This window comes from Felis catus, chromosome D4, assembly GCF_018350175.1.
Source record: "Felis catus isolate Fca126 chromosome D4, F.catus_Fca126_mat1.0, whole genome shotgun sequence".
In the NCBI taxonomy this organism is placed as follows: Eukaryota; Metazoa; Chordata; class Mammalia; order Carnivora; family Felidae; genus Felis; species Felis catus.
The window spans coordinates 8,397,547-8,421,463 of NC_058380.1; the positions used below are offsets into that span (position 1 = coordinate 8,397,547).

At 45.8% G+C, this 23,917-nt stretch overlaps 1 protein-coding gene and 1 non-coding gene across 10 annotated transcripts in view; both read left to right on the forward strand.

The window, feature by feature from the left end:
- LOC101100603 (histone-arginine methyltransferase CARM1-like) overlaps positions 1-23,917 on the forward strand; it is a 294,777-nt gene that overhangs the window by 96,933 nt on the left and 173,927 nt on the right. Inside the window, exon 4 of one of the 9 annotated variants that reach the window (XM_045043488.1) lies at positions 17,547-17,676. The exons of the other annotated variants lie outside the window; for them this stretch is intronic. The gene's annotated coding sequence lies outside the window, so the exon portion shown is untranslated. The remainder of the gene's footprint in view (positions 1-17,546; positions 17,677-23,917) is intronic. 9 annotated transcript variants of the gene reach the window in all.
- LOC111557697 lies at positions 527-633 on the forward strand. Its single transcript, XR_002737925.1, has one exon. It is a non-coding gene; the product is annotated as a U6 spliceosomal RNA (small nuclear RNA).

Consider the following 23,917-nt stretch of genomic DNA (forward strand, 5'->3'; position numbering starts at 1 on the left):
ATCTGTGTCCCTCTTATTTTTATGATGCATTTCAGAGGACGTGACAATAACCAGCACATCTAAGCCCCTCTGGTTTTCAAGGCCACATGTGACGGGGATTCATCTTCCCAGTGTAGGTCCCTGTGTCTGGGGTGCCTGGTGTGACAATCTGTTTCTTTCCCCTCTCTGTGCCCACATCATCCCTCCCTCCTACAGACAGTCCCGTGGGTCACTTTGGTTCCCGACCGCGTCTCCACCTTTCCTACCCTCTTCAGCGTGGCCTCTTCTCTACATTTAGCTGTGGAGACTCTGTTCTGCCAGTCTTCGGGTCATTTTCTGGGTCAGTCACCCTGATGTGGGTGTTATCTAGGTGTACCCTATGGGACAAGTTAAGCCCAGGATTCTCCTACTCCGCCACCCTCCCTGGAAGTCTCTAATTAATTTTCCATATTAATCTGGGATACCACAACCTTTTATAGTCACTTAGTAGTTCTAGTAGTTCTCTCTTAGATTCCTTAGAATTTCCTATGTTAAAAAAACAACTGTCGTGCTCGCTTCGGCAGCGCTTATACTAAAATTGGAACGATACGGAGAAGATTCGCATGGCCCCTGTGCAAGGATGACACGCAAATTTGCAAAGCGTTCCGTATTTTTAAGGGGCACTAAAGAATCTACCCCTGAAATGGATGTAAATTTAAAAAAATTAAAAATAAAATAAAAACGAAAACAAAAACAAAACTGTCATCTGCAAATAGAGATGACTTTCCCTGTTTTCTGATCTTTATGCCTTTTATGTTTTTTTCTTGACTTTTTGAAATTCTTGTGACTTCCAGTACAATGTTGAATAGATCTGGGAAAGCAGTTGTCCTTGACATTCTCCTGATTGTAAGGAAAGTCCACTTGTCACCATTAAGTATAACGTGTGTGGTCTATCTTTTGTGGGTGCCAGTGATCACATTGGGGAAGTTTACTTCTTTCCCTAGCTTGTTGGAAAATTTTATTATAATTAGGCATTAGATTTTGGTAAGTATTTTTCTGGATCTGTCAAGACTATCATATTGTATAAATGTAGTGAATTACCTGGAATGAAATAGTTTGCGTAGAACTGGTATTAATTCTTCATTAAATTTTTGATAGGATTCACCTGCGAAGTGACTGGGGCTTAAGGTTTTAGCGATAGATTGATTTAGTAGATATAGGACACTTCACATTTTTTCCTCGTGTCGATTTGATGTTTTATATTCTTCCGTGGAATTACTGCATTTCATCTAAGATGTCAGATTAAAATTTCTTCATAGTTTACGTGTTATCCTCGTTTTTTATCATTGTTTTTTAAAGTTTATTTATGTATTTTGAGAGAGACAGAGACAGCATGAGTGGGAGAGGGGCAGAGAGAAAGGGAGAAAGAGAGAATCCCAAGCAGGTTCTGTGTTGCCATTATAAAGCCGGCTGTGGGGCTCGAACCCACGAAGACATGAGGTCAAGACCTGAGCTGAAACCAAGAGTCAGACACTTAACCGAGAAGCCACCTAGGCACCCCTCCACGTTATCCTCTTACTTCATAATATTTGTTATAATTTCTTTTCTCCTGATAATTGGTTGTTAATGTCTGATCTTTCTTTTTTTTGATCAGCATCACTAGAGGTTTATCAATTTTATAAGTCTTTTCAACAAATCAGCTATGGGTTGCATTTTTTTTTTTCTCTCTTGCTTACCTCTTTTCTATTTCATCGATTTCTGCTCTTTATAATTTTCTTTGTTTTTTTTATTCCGTGATTTTGCTCTGCCCTTGTGTTTTAACTTCTTACAGTGAAGCTTTAAGTCGGTATTTTGTCCTTTTATTCTTTTCTAATATAATATCCTGAAGTGGTTAACCTTCCACTAATTCTGGCTTTCCTGATATATAACCAGACTTCCCTATGTTGCATCTTCGTTGTCATCCTGTTCAAATACATTCTGATTTCTCTTCTGATTACTTCTTTGGTCCCTGAGATATTGAGAATTATTTTGATTTTCAGGTACTTGGAAGTTGTGCAGATCTCTTTCCGTCATGGAAGCTGGACATTCGAAGTGTTGTGCTATTGAGTGTCTGGATTCCGCTGACTTCCTTTACGGAGTATTAAGGCTTGTTCGCTCAGATGGATTAGCTAATTTTAGGTCAGCTTGATTCTTCTGAGACTCGCTTTTTAGCTTTGCCTTGGCCGGCTTAGGGAAGTCTTTATTCTAGGTCTAGTTTCGACAGGCTCCTAAGGTGTGTCTGATCCTTGGTTTCTGCTGTTACGTCTTAATTGTTCAGCAAGGTCTCTCCACTCTGGCTGGAACTAGAAACTCTCCCCACCCTGTGTTATCTCTGGGAATTGTTCAGCTTAGAGCTCTCTCATAGTTATTCTTGGCCCACTGTGGTTTTGACCATCTTCTGGGCATCAACCCTACACATATTTTATTTAAGATTTATTCAGCTAGAAACTCAAGGGGAGCCCTATGCAAATATTTTTAGTTTTTTCTTCATATAGAAAGAGCTTGCTTTCGAGTAATCGGCCTTAGAAATTCCAGCAGCTTCAGCCTTTCTGAATACCAATGTCTGTATCTTCCACTCAGCAAGATCTCTCCGTCCTGGTTTGCTTTCCAGACCATGTGCTGCAGTGTGGATAATGTCTCTAGACAGAAAACCAGGCTAATTGTAGCAGTGTCCTCATTGGTTTCCCTTCTGGATCACAATTTTGCATTGCCTTGCCTGTCTGTTCTCTGCTGTCTGACGGCACTGTTTCATATATTTTCCTTGTTTCATGTAGTTTTCTTGTTTCAGTGGAAGGAAAAGTATGGTACCAGTTAATCTGTCATGATTATGAGAGGAGTGTTCCCTGTTTCTTTCAAAAGAAAGAAATTCACACACTCAGAACACTTCACATTTCCCGGGCAGTAGTCATGGGTATTCATGAAAAGCCAGAAGCAATCAACATTTTCATTACTTTAGCATACATCCTAGCTCATTTGTACAATTACCGTACAACCCACAAATCAGAGCCTTCTGTCCTGCAAGCCAAGAGAAATGAGTTTCAACTCACAAAATATTTGCAAACGTTTCCTTCCCTTCAGTGGTAGATCTGCCTTTTTGACTTCGATATATCTGTGACGCATGCCAGTGACATATTTCTATGACCTTCCCGAATCTTCCTATGATCTTCAAGGGTACTTTCAAAAGATTGGCCATAGACACAAAGAGTTACAATTACAGACCCTATTACAAAGCCATTTGTTTCTGCCATGAAGGGTGAAGGGTGAAATTTTATCTGACTTGCAAGCTAATAAGTTAGTTTGCCACTGTTTCATGAGTGCTGACAGAAGGCACAAGACTTCTGGCTCAGAGGTAAGGAGTTAATGACTCCGAGAAAGAGCAGTAGACAGAATGTCAGCATACTGTTAGTTTTCTGAGCCCCGATACCCAGAGGCAGGTGCAGAGGATCCAGTGGGTGTCTGACCATGCAATGGTAGGCATTACAGGAGAGGAACAGCAAGCTTGGAGAACCCGCTCTTTTATAGCAAGCAGTAAGCAAGCTAAGCTCTTTGCTCCAGAGGAAGATATTATTTCATACCTGAAGGTTGATTGTTGCGTACACAACCCTGAGAAACAGCCCAGGCAAAGAGTAGTCAAGGCCTTGAACTCTTGGCATACTAAGTAAGACAGGAGTCCCAGAAAGAGGCCTGCAGAGGAACTACTCCCAACACTTTTTCTCTGTGAGGAGGAGGGAGATTTTCTCATTTATAAACACTCAGAGAATGACAGTCTTGGAAATTTCACTCATAGGTCACATTGAGTTGAACAAATGCATATGTGAACAACCTTTGCAGCAAAGACAGGCACAGACAAGGCAGTTTAGAATGTCTCTTATCGCTAAAAGAAAATATCAATAGTGAAGGACATCCTACAGGGCACCTCTCTTCACAATTCTACTGAGACCGGCCCCTGGTCTTGGTAAACTAAACACCTGATGTAGAGAAGCAGATGCTTCTGTCATCCAAGGTAGCCCCCAAAGTGTAGACCAACAGCACCAAATGAAAATGAACATTAACCTCTCGGCACTTCTCATTTGTTAGAGGGGACCAGACATCCATTAGGTAGAAATAATTCAAATAGGCTTTGGGCAGAAATAAAAGCAGATATCCAGACAGCAAGAGACGAAAAATAATTTAGAAACAGACTAAGTCAGTACAAAATCACTACGTTAGTACAGTTAGACTCACCCTAGAAGCCAGAGAACATGGGGCTGGACCTGCTCGGCTTATAAAGTGCACGGTTCAAGTAATGCAGCTTGGAAGGTCTGGTGGATAAGTCTGTGTGAGCATCTCAGTGAGACCTCCGTGTTAAAAGTCAAACAAAGAAGCCAAACTTAATAAACATTTTTCGAGGACCGAGCGGAGTTATATCTGCAATAATAAAACGTATGTGAGGGGGTCTGGCTTTCCCAACAGCTGGCTCCCAGATGAAGAGAGAAGGCTATGTTTGTGGGTCAAATAGAACATTCTGCGGTTCTAGCTGGATTACACTTGAGTTGGGTGGTTTTTTGTTTTTGTTTTAAGGTATTTTTTGTGTTTTGTTTGTTTTTTTGTTTTTTTTTTTTGTTGTTGTTGGGTTTTTTTGATCACAGCTTTTAGAAACTCTTTATTTTCTGTCAAGCTTATCTCCATTTTCTGGCTGAGCAGCTTAAGACCACTCAGTGGTCCTTGCAGCCGCTCAGCAGCCTGAGCAGTGGGCGCTGTGGTCCGGTCCTCCGTGGCAGGCCAAGCGCCCACGTCTTGAGCAGACACTTGGATGGGCGTTGCCCTCAGTTGTTTTTGTTTTTTTGTTTTTTTACTTTTTAAAAAAATGTTTATTTTTGATAGAGAGAGGGAGGGAGAAAGAGTGGGGGGAGGGCAGAGAAAGAGGGAGACAGAGGATCTGAAGCGGGCTCTGTGCTGACAGCAGCAAGGAGCCCGATGTGGGGCTCGAACCCATGAAGCATGAGATCATGACCTAAGCTGCTCAGAAGCCGAACTGACTGAGCCACCCAGGCCTCGTGAAAAGCTGTCAGTTTTAATAAAGGCAAGTAATTCCTACATTCGATAATGAGAATCAGGCTGTGGCTTATCTCTGGATGCAAATGTTTTAGAATGTTTGTCAGAGTTCACGACTTTCAGGAAGGCAAGGCTTTAAGCAATGGAAAATTGTTCTGTCCTATATAATGGGACATAAGGAGGCTAAGGGCACAATGTCATTTTTACTTTTTACACCATACACGTTTGACCTGTCACGTAAGGCACCGTCTACGTGAGGGAAGATTAAACAGATCATCTTAGTGATGAGGAAACTGAGATTCAGAGAAGATCAGTCACTTTCTCAAGGTAATATGACTAATAATTAACCGACCACGGATTGGAATCCCTAGCTTCCTGACTCCAAAGCCCACACACTCTTCCCACGCTCTCGCACATCCTCCCCGATGACACCTGGGTAGTTTTAAGAAAGAAAGAAGCCATGGGGCGCCTGGGTGGCGCAGTCGGTTAAGCGTCCGACTTCAGCCAGGTCACGATCTCGCGGTCCGTGAGTTCGAGCCCCGCGTCAGGCTCTGGGCTGATGGCTCGGAGCCTGGAGCCTGTTTCAGATTCTGTGTTTCCCTCTCTCTCTGCCCCTCCCCCGTTCATGCTCTGTCTCTCTCTGTCCCAAAAATGAATAAACGTTGAAAAAAAAAAAAAGAAAGAAAGAAAGAAGCCAGGGAAACAATGAAAAGAGCTTGTGCCCCAAGAAAAACACAAGGAAAGCCTTTCGTCCAATGTCTTCCCACTTGGGACACTTAATCCTCGAGGAAACATACTCGTAAAGCCCACGTGGAGTGCGCGTTTCTACGGTATCCGTGTTTCGTGAGGGTACTGTTCAGAGTCGGTACAAAAGTCTGAGCAGACCCGGGGATTTGATGTTTCAGGGACTCTCAAAATTGAGGCTGCCTTTCATTTTCCGGACAAAACCTTTTCTTTAATTCTTTATGTTGTGGCGGGGTAGAAATTTTGAGAGGCCAATAGAAAAGGTCTCAGGGTTCCTGGGTGGCTCAGTGGGTTAAGCGTCCCTCCTGGGCTCAGGTCATGATCTCGCGGTTCATGGGTTTGAGTCCGGCGATGGGCTCTGTGTTGACAGCTCGGAGCCTGGAGCCTGCTTCAGATTCTGTGTCTCCCTCTCTCTCTCTTGCCCCTCCCTCACTTGCACTCTCTCCCTTTCTCTCTCTCTCAAAAGTAAGTTAAAATATTTTTAAAAATTAAAGAAGAAACGGTCCTAAGAAACTGGGATGAATTTTACTCCCTAGGATATCCAATGACCAAATATTTTCTATCCACCACCTGTACTGCTTTCCGGCTTCTTCGTGAAAGAAAGTATCTCAAAGAGCCTAGATAGTGATGAGGCCAATAATGGGAGTCGGCTGCCCTGATCCTACACGAAGCCCTCTGTACATGATTTCTAGTCACTTACCAGACAAAGTGGGGGGGGGGGGCGGGGAGAATCACCTGACCTTTTTCATTACATTCTCTGAGACAGGGATTTGGGGCTCAGTAATGAAATCCAGGTTCAATTTGCTTTTGCCGGATATAGAATACAAACGACCAAGGTTCTCCTTAATCTGTTTACATCCATCACAAAAGCAAGAGGAACATTTCTAAGTAAGGAGCCCATAAGGGGGACCAATTCTGATGCAAATTTTTCATCAGTTCCGTGCGTCACTTACATTTCAGGAATGAGCGTAATGGCCTTGACCGCCCCCCCGCCCCCGCCTTGCTTTAGAACACTGGCTCTAATCTCTCAGTCTCCCTGGTTCTCCAAGAAGGAAAAAATAATTGCTACCAGGAGTTTCAGACTGGACTTGAGAATTTTCCCACGGACGCCTCCTAACCCCTTCGCATTCTGTGGTTTATGTGTCTCTTGAGTGCTCTCCGTGAATCCCTGAACCACCCCGATTGCAAATGCAGGTGTTTACGGATTGATGGGCTTCCTCGGTTTAATCTAATAATAGTTTTCAAAATCAGTGAAAGTCCCCGGAGGAGTTAGTTGCCTGTCTGATTTTCCTGGCCTGGGAGACTCACGGTAAGAACGGCCGTCTCCTCACTCTGGGTCTGTCGGTGCACGTTATGAAGCGAAAGACCGGAGTCTCCAGCTGTAGGAAGTGGTGGCAAGGGAGGGCCACGCTGGCTGTCACCCAGAGGGTCCCAGATGGCCCGGGTCCCTGCTGGCAGGGGGGTCTTGATTGTCATTTGTCAGCCTAGGTGTTGACAGTGAGCTGTCGGCTGGTGTCACTGCCCATCAGACACAATTGCTGAATTTTTGAGATGCACTCGGCTTCTCCGGAGTGAAAGAATGTGGCATTTGAAATGTGAGGCTGCTATTTTAGATTTAGAAGTGAGTCAACAGCTGCCAATTATCTGTAACTTGGGTAAGACAGAAAAATCCAACTTTATTGGGGAGTTGACCTGTATTGATAATTAGGTGGCATCTCTGGGAAAGAAAGGATCAAATATTCAAATATGCCTGCGCGAGGAGTTTTTTGCCCTTTTTCTCCTTCTTCAGAACTGTGAGTCCGTGATCTCCAAGGCTGATTTTGTCACATGTCCCATGACCTCCGGGAATCTCAGAGACCACTGTGAAATCCAGTGCATTTAAATTCACCGGGTTTTAGAAGCAGTGGAGATAGTTAGTGACAGATGCCAACGGAGAAAAAATGTTTAATTAAATGGACTTGGGGTAAATTCTGTGAAGCAGTAGTCTCTGCTAGTGGATTTGCACTAGGCGTGTGCAAGGTTGACATCCTGTTCAGTCACTTATGCATCTGGCAAATACTTATCGAGAGTCTCTTCCGTGCCAAGCACACATTTATGTGCTGAAGACAGAGTGCCGAATAAATAGAAGTCCTTACAATGATATAGCTGACATTTATCTCAATGTTTATTTGTTTTTGAGAGAGAGAGAGAGCACGAGTTGGGGGAGGGACAGAGAGAGAGAGGGAGACACAGAATCTGTCAGCGGAGAGCCCGATGCGGGGCTCGAACTCACCAACTGCGAGACCATGACCCGAGCCGAAGTCAGACGCTCACCCAGGCGCCCCGTGGCTGACACTTGAAGAGAAGGGCACAGACAGTAAATAAATGAAGAGTTATAGTGAAGTTGTGTGTGATAAAGGCTGAAAAGAAAAGTAAACCAGGGAAAGAGAGGAAGACGGGGGACTAAGCATGTGTACCGTTTGTAGGTAATTTGGGGGGGAAGCCTCATGGAGAAGTGACATTTGAGTAGAGGCCTGCCATGCAGGACGGGGAGCCTTGTGCGGATCTGGACAAGGCGGGGCGGTGTCCAGACTGGGGAGCAGAATTACATTGACCGTGAGGCAGGGTGTGTCTGAAGAAAGGCACTAAGAACGGGGGGAGGGGGGGCTAGATGAAACGAGGGAGGAGAGGGGCGGTCAGAGAACAGAGGCCAGATCAGGTGAGATGTTGGAGGCATGGTGGGGATCCTGGTTTCATCCCAAGGGAGATTGAGAGCGTCCGGAGGCCTTGAAGCGGAGGCCCAGCTTTGTTGTGAACATCGTGCCATGTTTATGCCCCTTTGCCAAGCGTGTATTCATACTTCCGTTCATTGTGATTCTCACAGCAGCCCTGTGAGGCCGGCACGTTACCACTCTTGGTTTCCATTTTTAAGCAAAGACACCGAGGCTCACAGACAGGAAGGAAGGCGCCCAAGTGACAAAAAGAAAATGCGAGGCCTGTGGACCCAGCTTCTAAGCTGCCCTTTTCATTTTTCACTGGTTGACGCTGAACCTGGAAAACTCGTACCTTGAGTTGGGATGCTAACGCCAGACACGGTAGAGCCGGCTTGTGTCAACATCTCACGGAGAAAAGGAAATGAAGAAAGACAATGGTGGACCTTCTTCTAGGAGTTGGTGAATCATGAGAAAGCTTTCCCATTTTTTTTTTTTATTTGAAAAACATTCCAGTTTACAGAGAAGGTACGTGAACGTGACAGAGAACTTCTGAGTACCCTTTAAGTAGGTTCATTAATTTACATATTTTCTCACATTTGATCTCTTAAACCCACACACGCTATCGCTTTATTTCTGATCTATTTGAGTCCTTTGGGCTTTACCAGCTATAGCCTGATGCTGTGTCCTTCTGTAGATACCCCGTTAGGGAGCACTGAGGTCTCTGCCTCTTGTTGGTAATAGGAATTTCGGGCACCCGGTCAACATGTTTTCCCGTTTCTGTTAACGTTACTGTGCTTTCCCTGTTCGTCGTGACGAATAAGCATTTGGGGCAAAGGTACTTTGAAATTACATAAATAGCCTGCTCCTCCTCAGATAGCCCGAATTTAGTATGCATTGATTATCCATTGCTTTGGGAACACGGTTGATTTTTGGGTACATTAGTCTCATATCCTGCAGTCCCGCCGAGTCCCTTAGTTCTTGTAGACTTCTTTTGTAGATTCCTAGGGTTTTCTATATAAGTGATCATGTCACCTGTGATTAGAGACAGTTGTACTTCTTCCTCTCCAATCCGTACCCTTTTTATTTCTTTTTCTTGCTTACTGCACCAGCTAGGACCTGGAGGCCAGTGTTGCATAGAAGAAGTGAGCCTAGACATCCTTACCTTGTTCATGACCTCAAGGAAGACATTCAGTTTTCACCATTAGCTGTAGGTATTTTTATAGACATCCTTCGTTGGGTTGAGGAAAGTCCATTCTGTTCCTAATTTGCTAGTCATGTCCGTCTTGAATTGTGTTTTGCAAAATGTCTTTCTCGATAGATGAAGATGAGAGTATCATTTTTATTTTCAGCCTGTGAATAGGGTGAATTTGGTTTTTCGAATGTTAAAACAACCTTGAATTTTTGAGTGAAAGCTCATTGTCATGATGTGTGTTTCTTTTTATAAATTAGATGTGCTAGGGGCGCCTGGGTGGCGCAGTCGGTTAAGCGTCCGACTTCAGCCAGGTCACGATCTCGCGGTCCGTGAGTTCGAGCCCCGCGTCGGGCTCTGGGCTGATGGCTCGGAGCCTGGAGCCTGCTTCCGATTCTGTGTCTCCCTCTCTCTCTGCCCCTCCCCCATTCATGCTCTGTCTCTCTCTGTCCCAAAAATAAATAAATGTTGAAAATAAATAAGTAAATAAATTAGATGTGCTAGAATTTCATAAATAGTTTTTGTGTCTATGTTCCTCAGGTGTTTCTTTGTAGTTTTTAAAAATGTCTTTGGGGGTTTTGGGGGTGGCTCAGGAAGTTGAGCGTCTGACTCTTGATTTCAGCTCAGGTCATGATCTCACGGGTCGCGAGTTCAGGTCCCGCGTTGGGCCCTGTGCTGACAGCGTGGAGCCTGCTTGGGATTCTCTCCCTCCCCACTCTCCCTGCCCCTCCCCTGTTTGTGCTCTCTCTCTCTCAAAATAAGTAAATAAATATTTTGGAAAAAATAAATAAAATGCCTTTGTCTGGTTTAGGTATCAGATTAATGCTGGTCTTGAAAAATGGGGGCATGTTCCCCAAGCTAGTTTTGTGAGCTCTTTGTGTGGAACTTGACATTGCTTCTTTCTCAAATGTTTGTCAGAAGTAACAACGGAAACCAAATGCACCTTGAGTTTTCTTTGTAAGAAGATATTTAACTACAAAGGCAATTTATTTTATATATAGAGATCTAGTAAATATATGTACTGTTAACTGAATGAATTTTACTTATTTATGTCTTCCGTGCAATTTTTCCATTTCATTCAAGTTGTTAAATTACCTGCCGTTATGTTCCGCGTAATCATTCTTTGTATTGGTATGATCTGCCTCCTTATATCAATAACAGCTATTTCCCCACCTTGATCAGTCTAGCTAGAGACTTACCAACTTTATTCAGCCTTCCAGTGAAAGCGTTTTCGGTGTCACTCATTTTTCTCTATTTTGTTCGTTTTCCATCTTCTTGACTCTTTCTCTTGTCTTTATGATTTCCTTCCTCCTGATTACTTTGATTCTCTGATTACTCTTCTCCCTCTGCCTTCTTAGGTAGATGCTTAAAGCATTAACCTAAGTGCTTTCTGTTTTTCTAATAGACACATTGAATGCTACAAATTTTTTTCTACACACTCTTCTCTGTACCTCCCATACATTTTGGTATGTTGTGTTTTCCTTGCCACGCAGTTCGAAATAACGTGTGTTGTTCTTTGGCCCGTGGTTTTTCCTTTTTGGTCCATGGATTATCTGGATATAAATTGTTTAATTTCCAAACATTGGGAGACTTACCACATATCTTTCACTGTGCTGGTTGAATTCTTTTATGGTCTGAGAACATGTTTTGTTTCAAGTTTGTTGGAGTTTGTTTTAGGGCCCACAGTACGGTCCATCTTGGGGAATGTTCCATGTGTTTCTGGAAAGAGTATGTGTTATGTTACTGTCAGCTTGGATTTTTCTCTAAATGTCAGGTAGTTCAAGATCTTTAGTGATTCTTGGTCTACTTGTCTATCAATTATTGAGAAAGGAGAGTCGTAATTAGCAACGATGGCTGGATTTTCCCTATAGTTGTGTCTGCACCTTTGCTGTAGGAAAGTTGATATTCCCCTGAGCATTTCTGCAGTGATGCTTCACATAATGACTCAAGAAAGCAAAAAGTCGAGACTCCAAGCTTTTAGCAGCTGATTTTCAATTTTTTTCTCTTTTGGGGAAAACTCATATTCGCTTGAACCCAGCTGGAGCCTGGCCCCCTCCGTGCCTCTCTGCTCTCAGGATTTATTATAGGAACGTACTCTCTGGTCCCCATTTCCTGTGGAACATGCGCACAAAATATCTGAATAGTACTAAAATATTTGTGGATGAAATGGCATTAAGTCTTGGATTTGCTTTAAAATGTCCAGCCAAGAAAACACAAGACACACAGCAGTAGAAATGAACGGAGACTGATGAAATCTCAGTCAGCTTTGGATCTGGATGATAGAAATCTTTATACTACTCTCTGCGAATTTAAAAATCATGATAAAAAATTTTAAAAATGATACATGGGAAAGTCCGTTAAAATATGATTTGGAAGGGGCGTCTGGGTGGCTCGGTCGGTTGAGCGTCCGACTTCGGCTCAGGTCATGATCTCACGGTCCGTGAGTTCGAGCCCCGCGTCGGGCTCTGTGCTGACAGCTCAGAGCCTGGAGCCTGCTTCGGATTCTGTGCCTCCCTCTCTCTCTGCCCCTCCCCCACTCATGCTCTTTCTCTCTCTCTCTCAAAAATAAATAAACATTCAAAAAAAAAAAGAATGTATTGAGGAGACAGCATGTGTCAGTTTGCCTGTTTTCAGGAACATCAGATCTACTGGGATGTGTAGTCAGAGGCAATCTCTTACATCAGAATGGAGTTAAAATCTGCTTCTGATGGTTTGAAATTCAGCAGTCATTTCTCTCCTGAAGTTATCTGCACGCAGTGTTCGGGCCCCGAGACCTGAATCACGGTACTCAACCTCTTTACCAACAAGTTGTGTTGCAGAGTCTAACGTCCCTCTCCAGCACGTGAGTCAAGGTTTCTCTGCGGAGAGAACCGAAGATGCCGAAATATGTTCGGCGATGGTTCAGGGGGTAAGGAAACAGTTGCCCGCAAGTCGCACATACGGTAATGGTTCCTGTCGTGTGAACAAGAAGCACACGGGTGCTTCCCGGGGTTCCCAGAAGGAGGAGCTGGAACAGCCCTTGGCCTAGAAACACTGACAGCTCTTTGGCCACATCTCAGTCACCCCTTTCCACTGTGCCCCGTCGAGAAATGGGCTAACCCTTTCTTCTATTGTCCACACCTGTAGATTCCGCCCAGGGTTTAAGGATTCTCTTCACATCAGGCTAAAAATTGTTTCTTTTTTTCTCTCCACCATGACACCATTGACGTTGGAGGCCGGTTGATGATGTCTCTGTTGCGGGGCGGGGGGGGGTGCTGTGCTGCACCCTGTTGGGTTAGTCTAGCAGCACCCCGGCCTCTCCCCACTAGATAATCAACAGCACCACCGTCCCCAGTTGTGACATTGTCCCCTCTCCAGACATTGCCCAGTGTTCCTTGGGGGAGAAAAATCACCCCTTGTTGAGAACCACCAACCCGGAAGCCTTTTGAGGTTTCTGTGGGTTTGACTGCGGGAAATAAGGAAGAATAAGTTTCAACAAATAAGCTGCTCTCTGTCCTTCTTCTCGTCACTTACTTGACCAAGAGCCAGAGTTTGTGAACTGTGGACCAGGCAGATGGGTTTACCAGATGAGTTACGTTTAGCCTCCAGGGTGACTTTGTGTTTTAATTAAACCTGAAGGCACTTACACTAGGTCTCTACTCTCCAGCCCTGTTTCTTTATAGCCGCTGCTGCTTTCTAGAGATGCACACACGTGGTTCCCCTTCACCTACTTATGGAACCTGTCTGGCTCATGAAGCATTTGAATGTGCCACCTTTGTAAGGTGAGGCCATGGTGGAAAAGGCAGGGACTAATATATGTGCTCATTGAGCAGACTTCAGAGTCACTGCAGTGCACATAACACTTTGTCTAAACTAGGGGAAAAAAAAACCCCAAAAACCTCCTTCCTTAAGACAGTTTTTCTTTTGTCTGCCAGAAAGTAATCATGATTTTGCTAGGGGAAAAAAAATACTATTGACTGTCATTGGCTAAAGAATTGTAATAAATTAATCCATCTAAGTATTTCTGATAAATAATCTAGTTCCTGGGTTGTGCAGTGCACATCCTGTGCAACCATACGTGGCAGTCTTGCATAATTAGGTTAAGGAAGGTCTGGATTCCATAGGGAAACCTAGAATTAGGCTTTCCTGGGAATTTCATTAAATAATAGGGGTTTACAGAGGATCTTTGAGACAACAGGGCAGATCATGGAGGGAAGGTAAGATCACTATTATATATATATATTTTTTGTGGCTAAAGGAATAAAGGAAAATAGCTTCTCTTTATACCAGTCAGATGTTCCAACTGACACCCTATCCTGGACCAATCTTGGGGGCGTGAGGATATCACTCAAGGAGGGCGTGACTGAGAAGGAAGTAATAGCAAAGGTGCCATCAGGAAGAAATAAAGAATTTCCATGGCTGCTAGAACTTTGTGCTGACGCAGAACTGATCCTAAGAGACTGTTCTCTCTGGGCCTGCAAACCATTTCTCTGATTAATGATTAACGGTTGTCTAGCCAGGGTTCTCAAGAGAGACGATCCCTACATCTTCATGTTCTTAACTTGGCGTTAATTTATTGCTATTTTTCTTTCTTTGCTTCATTCACTCTCGGTGTTTATTTATACAATAAGTGTTTTTGAGCCCCTTCTGTGAGCTTGCACCATCCTAGATCCCTGCTCTTGTGGAAAGACCATTTTCCAAAAGTGACTTCAGCCCAAGCAGCCACTTCACAGAACCCCTCTCAATCGAAGATAACTGTCGTTTGTTCAGATTCCACTTTAAAGTTTATTTTTCATTATTACTGTATCTGGGGCGAAGATCTTATCAATACAGCTGCTGTTAGCATTTTGGCTTCATCATTTTTGGCATTTTTGTTTTGTATCCGTCTCTAAATGGTTGTGATTGCTGTTTACGTATTATTTCGTACCCTGCTATTTCCACATCACATTCTGTCGTCAGTGTATTCCCCTGTTTGTCAGTCGTTATCAGCATCATTGAAAATACTTAAGTGATAATTCCACAAACGAGTTCCTATAAAATACTTATGTGATCCTTTACAGTAGGACGTTGAAATGATTTCTGTTTTTCAGTATAAATAATAACCTTGCGATTCTAATTAGTAATAGCGACATTTTTCGTATTACAAATAAATAAATGTTTTTGGGTCCATAGCTTTTGGATGGTTTCATTCTGCCCAATCCCCAGGCGTTGAACAAATGTGCCAGAGCATATGAAGTTTTCTTTCTTGCTTCTATACATCCTGCTGGGTTGCTTTCCAGAACACGTGTTCTGGTTTATGACGACTCTAGTGGGGTTTCTGTGTATTGTTTCTTTTTTTTTTTTTTTTTTTATTTTTGGGACAGAGAGAGACAGAGCATGAACGGGGGAGGGGCAGAGAGAGAGGGAGACACAGAATCGGAAACAGGCTCCAGGCTCTGAGCCATCAGCCCAGAGCCCGACGCGGGGCTCGAACTCCCGGACCGCGAGATCGTGACCTGGCTGAAGTCGGACGCTTAACCGACTGCGCCACCCAGGCGCCCCTCTGTGTATTGTTTCATTGAAACCTTAACATAATTGGATGTTGTAGGTTTTATTAATTCAGCTGTCCTTTTTTTTTTTTTAAATGTTTATTTTTGAGAGACAGAGCCTGAGTGGGGAGGGGCAGAGAGAGAGGGAGACAGAGGATCTGAAGCAGGCTCCAGGCTTTGAGCTGTCAGCACACAGCCCAACGTGGGGCTCGAACTCACAAACCATGAGATCGTGACCTGAGCCAAAGTCAGATGCTTAGCCAACTGAGCCACCCAGGCGCCACTAATTCAACTGTCCTAAAAAACAATACATCCGGGGTGCCCCGGTGGCTCAGTCAGTAGAGCACACAACTCTTGAGCTCAGGGTTGTGAGTTCGAGCCCAACATTGGCCATAGAGATTACTTAAAAAAAACAAAAACAATTAAAAAATAGCGCGTCAGTTGAATTTGCATTTCACTGCTTTCTGTTGATGCGAAGTTGGGGGAGATTTTGTTAGAATCCCAGAATTTGAACTCGGAACACTGGGTGCGCTCAGATCTCTGCCTCTGGAAGACCCTCTACTCAGGCAGTGAGAAGAGCCGTGCACGGATATTTGCTCTGTTGTCGCTCTCGCGGCCACGAGATAGGGTTCCCCTGCCATGCTTCCTTCAAGTTAGGCGTGGAGGTGAGACTTGCCTTGGCCAGTCGCTGTGTCCTTTCTGTCTGAAGGTTTTACAAGCCCGTGTGGCCATTGTCATTTTCTGGTGTTTTGCACCCACCATCCTGAGGCACTTTCTTGCCTGGGTCCTTGAGTGGGAATAACGTGAAACAGAGACCCCCGTGCTGACCGGACGTGGACAGAGAGCCTAAATTAGCAGCAGATGCTGTCCCACACCTCTGCAATTTGGAGTGTGAAGAGGCAAACAAGCCTCTTCTGTGTGATTCAGCCACCACAGCCGGTCCACCTGCCTGTGCTGCTGCGACATTGTGCGGCTGCCGCGGGACCACAGAACACGCGGCAGCTCCGGGAGTCAGATGCTTTCCCAAATAGGGAAAGAGTTTGGTATTTATGTATAATCTACTCAATTCCGAGCAACAAAGTGGGTGACAACATTATGCCATCTGCCAGCTCAAATTATTTTTGTCCTTTCAGATTAAAAATTGTTTTAATATTCGGCAGGGAAGTGACTTAACGCAGGTTGGCTTCGGGCAACTTTGTAAAAATTGCTTTTCCTTCATGACAGGCCCGTAAAAGCGAATAATAATAATAATAATAATAATAATAATAATAATAGGTAACATTCACTGATCATTTCATTATGCTTCAGGGACCGTGGCAACAGATTCCCTTTATTTCCCTTTGCAACACAATGAGGTCAGTGCTATTATCATCCCTGGTTTACAGATGAAGAAACTGAGGCTCAGGATGATTGTCACTTGTCAGGGTCATTCACGGGTTAATCACGGGTGTACTAGGATTTGAACCCAGGTCCGTGGGGCTGTGTGCCAGCCCCTACGTGACAGGGGCCACATTGTGGCTTCCCAAACTTTTCTCAAAGCCCCACACGGGGCACATTTTGGTTCTTCCAGACCCTTGTCCTACCACCTTTTCCTGTCACCCGCCTTTGCCATATATGTGATCCAAGATTTTATCCCGTATAAGAAGTCTGTCCAGCCCATGCTGAGCGAACGGGCACTGTGCAGGCTCGAGACACGAAAGTCAATGAGTTGCTGTTGCTTCCCTCCAGAGGCTTTATACGTTGGAGCAGCTCCCACCAAGAGCAGTAAGGCGTGAGCCAGAAAAGTGAGCCACGCATGTAGTTTTTAAAAAATATTTTTCCGGGGCGCCTGGGTGGCGCAGTCAGTTAAGCGTCCGACTTCAGCCAGGTCACGATCTCGCGGTCCGTGAGTTCGAGCCCCGCATCAGGCTCTGGGCGGATGGCTCAGAGCCTGGAGCCTGTTTCCGATTCTGTATCTCCCTCTCTCTCTGCCCCTCCCCCGTTCATGCTCTGTCTCTCTCTCTGTCCCAAAAATAAAAAATAAAAACGTTGAAAAAAAAATTAAAAAAAAATATTTTTCCATATTTTGTTAGAAATAATGATAATGTAAAATTTACCATCTTAACCATTTTTAAGTGCAATTCCGTGGTATTAAGTTACACTCATACTGTGCCACCATCACCAACATCAGTCTCCAGAACTCTTTCCACTTTTGGAATTGTAAGTGTCCTAGTAAACACGTCTTTGAAGCCAAAAGAAACAGGTAAAATTACTTTTAATAATCTGGTTTAACCCAGGAAACCCAAAACATCGTAACTTAAACACGAAACCAGTGCAGAAAAATTGTTAATGCGATGTTTCGTGTTCTTTTTCTCTTGTGCCGTGCTTTTCGGAATCTCCTAGATTGCGTTTGACACTTAGCAGCACATCTGAATTTGGACTGGCCACATGGGAAGGGCTCTGTTGCTGCATGGAGCTAGACCTGTTGTGTCGCTCGGTGGGAAGCGCAAAGGCAGAGATTGATCATTTCAAGGTAATAAGGAGAAAGATGGGATAGAACATCCCTGGGGCACTGTGGGAGCACAGCAAAGAGACACCTAGCTCACTCTGGAGCTCTAAGGAGGCTTCTCATATGGGCAAAGAACAGTAAAAGACACGAGATCCACGGCACAGAGACAAGCCATGCAAGGAACTGCCCACGCTGGTGAGAAGCCAGTGCGAGGCCGGGCGGGAATGAGGCCGACTGGCTTCTAGGGCAGAATGGGGCACAGTCAGGAAGGGCTTTGTATGGAAGCGAAAGAGTGGACTTTGTTTGCATGACCCTGTGCAGCCTTACAGTGTCCTTTCCTACACATGAGGTCATTTGGGAATGGCATCAGCCCTCGAACGAAGTAAGCATTTGTGGCTGATTGCCACAGACTGCTAAGTGTCTCCTTCTTCTCTTATCTTCTTTCATGTTGTCAGAAGTCATATACTGTTAGGGGTGATAATGAGCGTAGCTAACGTGCACCTCCCAGCCAGCCTTGCAGATAAAGAGGGGAGCTGGAGTTGTTTGATTGGGTTTCTGGGAAATCTCCTTAACAGGGGCTGTTTGCTACTTATCCATTGCCCGTTTCAGTTTCTTGCTGCCTGGGATGTATACATGATTGCTGTGAGGCACCCTGAGGATAGAAAGTATGTTTTTTAAATTTATTTATTTTAAAGTTTATTTATTTATCTTGAGCGAATGAGAGAGAGAGAGTATGTGCAAGCAGGAAGGGGCAGAGACAGAGGGAGAGAGAGAATCCCAAGCAGGCTCCATACCATCAGCACAGAGCCTGCTGCGGGCCTCAAACCCATGAACCGTGAGATCGTGACCTGGGCCGAAACCAAGAGTCAGACGCTTAACCGACTGAGCCTCCCAGGCCCCCTGGAAAGTATGTTTGGAACACATCACAGGGGAAGGGCACATGATACTTGCCTATGTATGACTGTGGAATGACTCCACCAGCCCTGAGCTGCCTCGTTCTGGACTTCTTTTATGCGACAGAAAAATAAATCAAAATCACAGTCTCGTTGAAGTCATGATTATTTGGGTTTTTCGCCGTATGCCGATAGACCCAACCCTGAGTCCCACAGGACACACGGCCCATCAATTAACTCTCTAAGTTCATTTTGCAAAGGAGCTTGCCAAGGACCTGAAAACTTCCGCGACCTGGTAAGGATCAGGCAGGAAGCTATAGGGTCAGAGGTGAAACCGAAGCCTGGGGGTCCTGGCTCCAAAGCCTCTGCTTTATCTATTGTAAGACTTTGCTGTCCAAGGACGTGCTGTCTGTTACCTCCGGCTCCTCTCACGGCGCATTTTCGGGGTAGCCGTCCTGCGGAGGAGTGACTAGAGAGTAGCAGGTCACAGCTGGTGACATCCTGTACTAGTAGCTCATAGGAACTGGTGACTTGTGCGGTGACCACTGTGTTCCAGCTCCTACTGGGGCAGGGGTGTCGTCTGTCTTGACCATCTGGCAGGAGACCCATAAAACGTAGGGCTCTCCCTCCTCTTGAGCCTCCTGCCGCAGAGTTGATTTCTTGCCTTTAGTGCTTCCCAGCCGCTTCTGCTGGGTCCTCCTGGCTGTGCAGAGAGGAGGCTCAACCAGGCCCTTCTTGTCCTGCCAGTACAAGTTTGTGCAGGCATCTGGCTTGCCCCTCTCCCTTCCCGCTGTTTGCCTCCTGGCTATGTCACTAGTCAATTAGCATCCCCAGCAGAGGGTGGGGATGCTCAAATCTGTCAGTTCTGCAACTTGTTGGCATGTCTGCAGAGAGCTCAGCGGGAGAGGGGGTTGCTGACTCAAGGCTAAATGCGATTTTCGTGTCATCCGCAGAGCTCAGTCATCCGTAAGATCCTGATGACTTGCAAGGTGGCCAAATCAATCAGCGGTTTATTGAGCATCCTCACTGACCTTCAGAACTCCCGTTAGCAAAACCTCCGGTCCCCAGAACTCCCATTAGCAATCCCTCCGGTCCCAGTGCCCGGTGCCGAGCACCTTGTGCCCGCCTCACCGGTTCCAGGTGTGGCCAGGTTGTCAGCCTGGCCTTGGGTGGTGACGCCTCCCGGCTGACCCGACACCCCTCACTCTGATTTCTCGGACCTTTTCTGCCAATCTGCCTGCACAGCTGGGCACAGAAGCATGTGTGCTGCTTACCTGTGTATCTAGAGATGGGATGACGAGGGGCTGGCCAGTAAATATTTTAGGTTTCACGGGCCATGTGGTCTTTGTCACAGGTACCCAACTCTGGCGTTGTAGGCACAGAAGCAGCCATAGACAATATGCGAAAGAATGCGTGTGGCTGTACTCCGATAAAACTTAACTTAGGGATGCTGACGTTTGAATTTCGTATCATTTTCGTTGGTCACGAAGTATTCTTGCTCTGCTTTTTTAAAAAGATACGTGAAAATCGGGGGCGCCTGGGTGGCTCGGTTGGCTAAGCATCCGACTCTCCGTTTCGGCTCAGATCGTGCTCTCGCGGTTGGTGAGTTCGAGCCCCGCGTCGAGCTCCACGTCGACAGCTCAGAGTCTGCTCTCTGTCTCTTTGTGCCCCTCTCCTGCTCATGCGCGCTCTCTCTCAAAATAAGTAAGGAAACTTTAAAAAGTTAAAAAATATGTGAAAATATAAAAACTATTCTTGGCCTTTGGTCTATACAAAAACATGCCTGAGGCTGGATTTGACCCGTGGGTCATAGTTTGCCTACCGGTGATCTAACGGCAGGGTAACATGGTAACTAAAAGGAGGATTTGTAGGGCGCCTGGGTGGCTCCTCTGGTGAAGCATTCGACTTCGGCTCAGGTCATGACCTCGTACTTTGTGGGTTCGAGCCCCACGTCGGGCTCTGTGCTGGCAGCTCGGAGCCTGGAGCCTGCTTCGGATTCTGTGCCTCCCTCTCTCTCTGCCCCTCCCCTGCTCGCTCTCTGTCTCTCAAAAATAAATAAATATTAAAAGAAGATTTTTTTTGAAGAGCGTGATTTGTTTTGGTGCAAAGCCTGGTGCTGTCACCAGTCAGCTGTGTAATTTAATTGTGGTTACTTTATCCCCTAAGGCTTGGTTTCCTCATTGCGAAGAGGGGATAATCCCAGTAAACGAGATGGTGAATGTCATGTGCATAGCCCAGCACGCTGTAAGTGTCCCCCAGGGCTGGGCTAGTCTCTGTGGGAGATCCGAGAGTGAAGCAGACAGGGCTGCCCTCTCCAGGAGCTGGGAGTCCGGCAAAGAAGGGTCTGCGTGCCCCGGTCCCTGTCACACAACGTGACATCGTGATCATGGCTGTAGCAGAGGCACAGCGGGGACTGTCTGTCATCTCCACAGGGGCAGTACAGCTGCTGGAGATTTTGGAATGCTCTGGGTGTTGGCTCCAAGAAAGAACAGACCCACCCACCTGGGACTGCTGCGACAAGGCCCATGCGTGCACCTCTATGAACCCCTGCAGCCCGCCACACCCCGTGGCAGTAGGGCCCAGCTCCCCCGTCCCCTCGGCCACCGCCTAGAATCCTAATGGGCTTGGGGACCACCTGTCTGTCCCTAGGTATCGACTCCTTTGACTCAGCCTATAAAGACAAAAGATGACAAAGTGGCTCGTGAATGATTAAAACCTCCATATGGTTGGGATGGCATAGTTTTCTAAAGTGTTTTCTTTTAGACAACGTCCGTGTCACAGGCACCCTTCTGAGACCATAACGGTAAGTAGCGGTAACTCACTAATTGTCGCTCTTCCCTCCAGAAAGGAGTAAACCCCTTACTTAGCGACAGTCCTGCCCCTTTCCATTTGTTTCCTAAAGTTTTCCTGAGTCTACACCACTCATGAGTCCTTTTGCGTCCTGAATCCTGTGCTGTTCTGTTCCGTGCACGCTGACCCCTCACCCTCTCGAGTCACGTATTTCATACCAATCGCAGAACTTTCTCGCGCTTTGAGTGCAGTTGCCTAAGTTCGAGCTTTTAAAGCAGTGATCTTCTCATTCTCTCCTTTTTGGCAAACTCTTTTTCTTCTGATATACTTTAAAAAATGCCTGCCGCAGCTCCAGTTACCTTGGGGATTTCTTGTCTCATTTCTGCAGTGCTACGCTTCCTTTCTGCTCTGTCCACCCTTTGATCTGCCTTCTGCTCTGACAGTGGGAAGGATTTTTGAGGTTACTCTGGAATTCTGAAGTGTGAGAGGAACTTCCAAGTTGAGTATGACATGGAAGGCTTGCCTGGGCAGGGCTGCTGTATAAAATAATTCCACACAACGCTCTTCATAGCCTCTGCGGATGTTTTGTGCAGTGCACAGCCTGTGTGGTGATACTTGGCTACCCTGGCCCAGTAGACCGGACTCCTTGAGGCTGTGATGCACACTTTGGATGGTACTGCCGTACTCATGAAGAAGGAGGGGGACGAAGAGAAAGAGGGGGAGGGGAGAATAGCAGTACTTTTGTAGGGCGTCTTTTGTGCTGGACGCTCTTGGAAGCACTTGACATATATTCACTCATTTAATTCGTAAACAGGTGAATTTTATTCCGGAAGTCGTGCCTGGCTCCCACAGTGTGCCAGCCCCTGTCCTGGACAGAGTGGTTCTTTCTTTCACGCAAGCTGGGTTGCAGTCCAATGCGTTTTGGTGGAACCGATCAAGAAGTCACCTGTGATACCCATTGGCAGCCCCAAAGCTCAATGCAGAGATCATTAAAATTGGCATCTGACCCTCCCCCTGTTAACAAGTCCAGCCTCACGTTGAGCCTTGCGTCACCAGGGGGCCCTTCTGTTCAGCTGTCGTTTTTTCCGTAACTCTCTGTCTTGGCCTCTGCACCCTGGAAAACCAGGCCACCTTCCCCACCTGCACTCCCGCTCGGAGACCTCCCTGCCGTGGGCTTTGCTTCCGGCCGTTTCCTTCTTCCTCTTTGCCTGCTCGCATTCCTCCTCCTACCTTGGCTCGCCTGTCACCTCTTCTAAGCAGCCTTTCCTCCTGGAAGGAATACACTCTGCCTTCTGGAATCTGTGAAGACAGATCATCCTGCAACACTTTGTGTGTAAAAGTGCATTGCTTTGTAGTGTTCTTGCGTGTGTGTGTGTGGAGTCACGTATTCCTCGGGGTGAGAACCTCAGTTCTAACTTTGTTTATAGCCCCTCCACAGCCCCTCATCCTGTGCCTAGCAAACCACAGGTGATCAGCGAATGCGTTTGGATGAGGAGGTGCCTCACCACCAGCCCTCTGGCCGCCGCGGCTCAGGCTGTTCAGAGGCTTGCAGCCTTCCGAGCAAAGCTGGCTTTCTTGGCTCCCTTCCCTCATGCCGGTGTGATTTCCACGCTGGACCTTCGGTGAAAACACCCAGAAAGGGCCCTCCTCCCCTTGAGTCATTGTGAAACAAAGAGCTCCCCAGCGAAGACAGCCCTTGTGGCCACTCGGATACAATTCACACCTATGTCCACTCGTTTTCCTTCTGTAGAATAAAATAATTTCCAACCCGAGCTAACACTGAGTGCTTCCTGATAACGCGTGTATGTAAATATACACATTTACAAGTGTAAATTGCTTACAGACGTAAGCAAGGAGGAACGTACTTCGGTATTGTATAAACTATAAATCGGCACATGCACACGTGTGAGTAAATATAAACATACTCAGCCACAACCCCGGGGGATGGGTATTCTTTGCATTCTCATTATACAAAGGGTGGGATGGAGACACATCTTGAAGGAATCTGTCCACAGTCACACAACTAGTAAGCAGAAGAGGCAGGATTGAGAGGAACCACCATTGGATGCCAGACAGGTTAGAGTGAGCCTGCACCCTTGGTATCTGCAGTGTAGACTTGTAGACTGTACTTCCTGGGATTTGAGTCCTCTGTGGGTGCGAGTACGTGTGTGTGTGTACCTGTGTGCGTGCGTGTGTACGTGTGTGCCTGCGTGTGTGTACCTGAGTGTGCAAGAGGCTGGAAACGAATTTCAAGCGCAGTATTTTGGAAACTTGATATTCTTTTTTGTTTGTTTCCTTTGCTTTGTATTATTTCGGGATCTCCCCCTTCAGCTTTATCAAGGTGTAATGGACATAGAACATTGTAAGTTTAAGGAGTACAGTGTGGTGATTTGATACCCTTATCTGTTGCAAAATGATTGCCTCAGTAGGGTTCATTCGCACCTCCATCACCTCGAATACCATTTGTTTGTGGTGGTGAGAACATTTAAGGTCTCAGTGTCTTAGCAGCTTTAAGGACGCAGTACTGTATTGTTTGTTTCTTTAAGTTTATTTATTTTTGAGACAGAGAGAGACAGAGCATG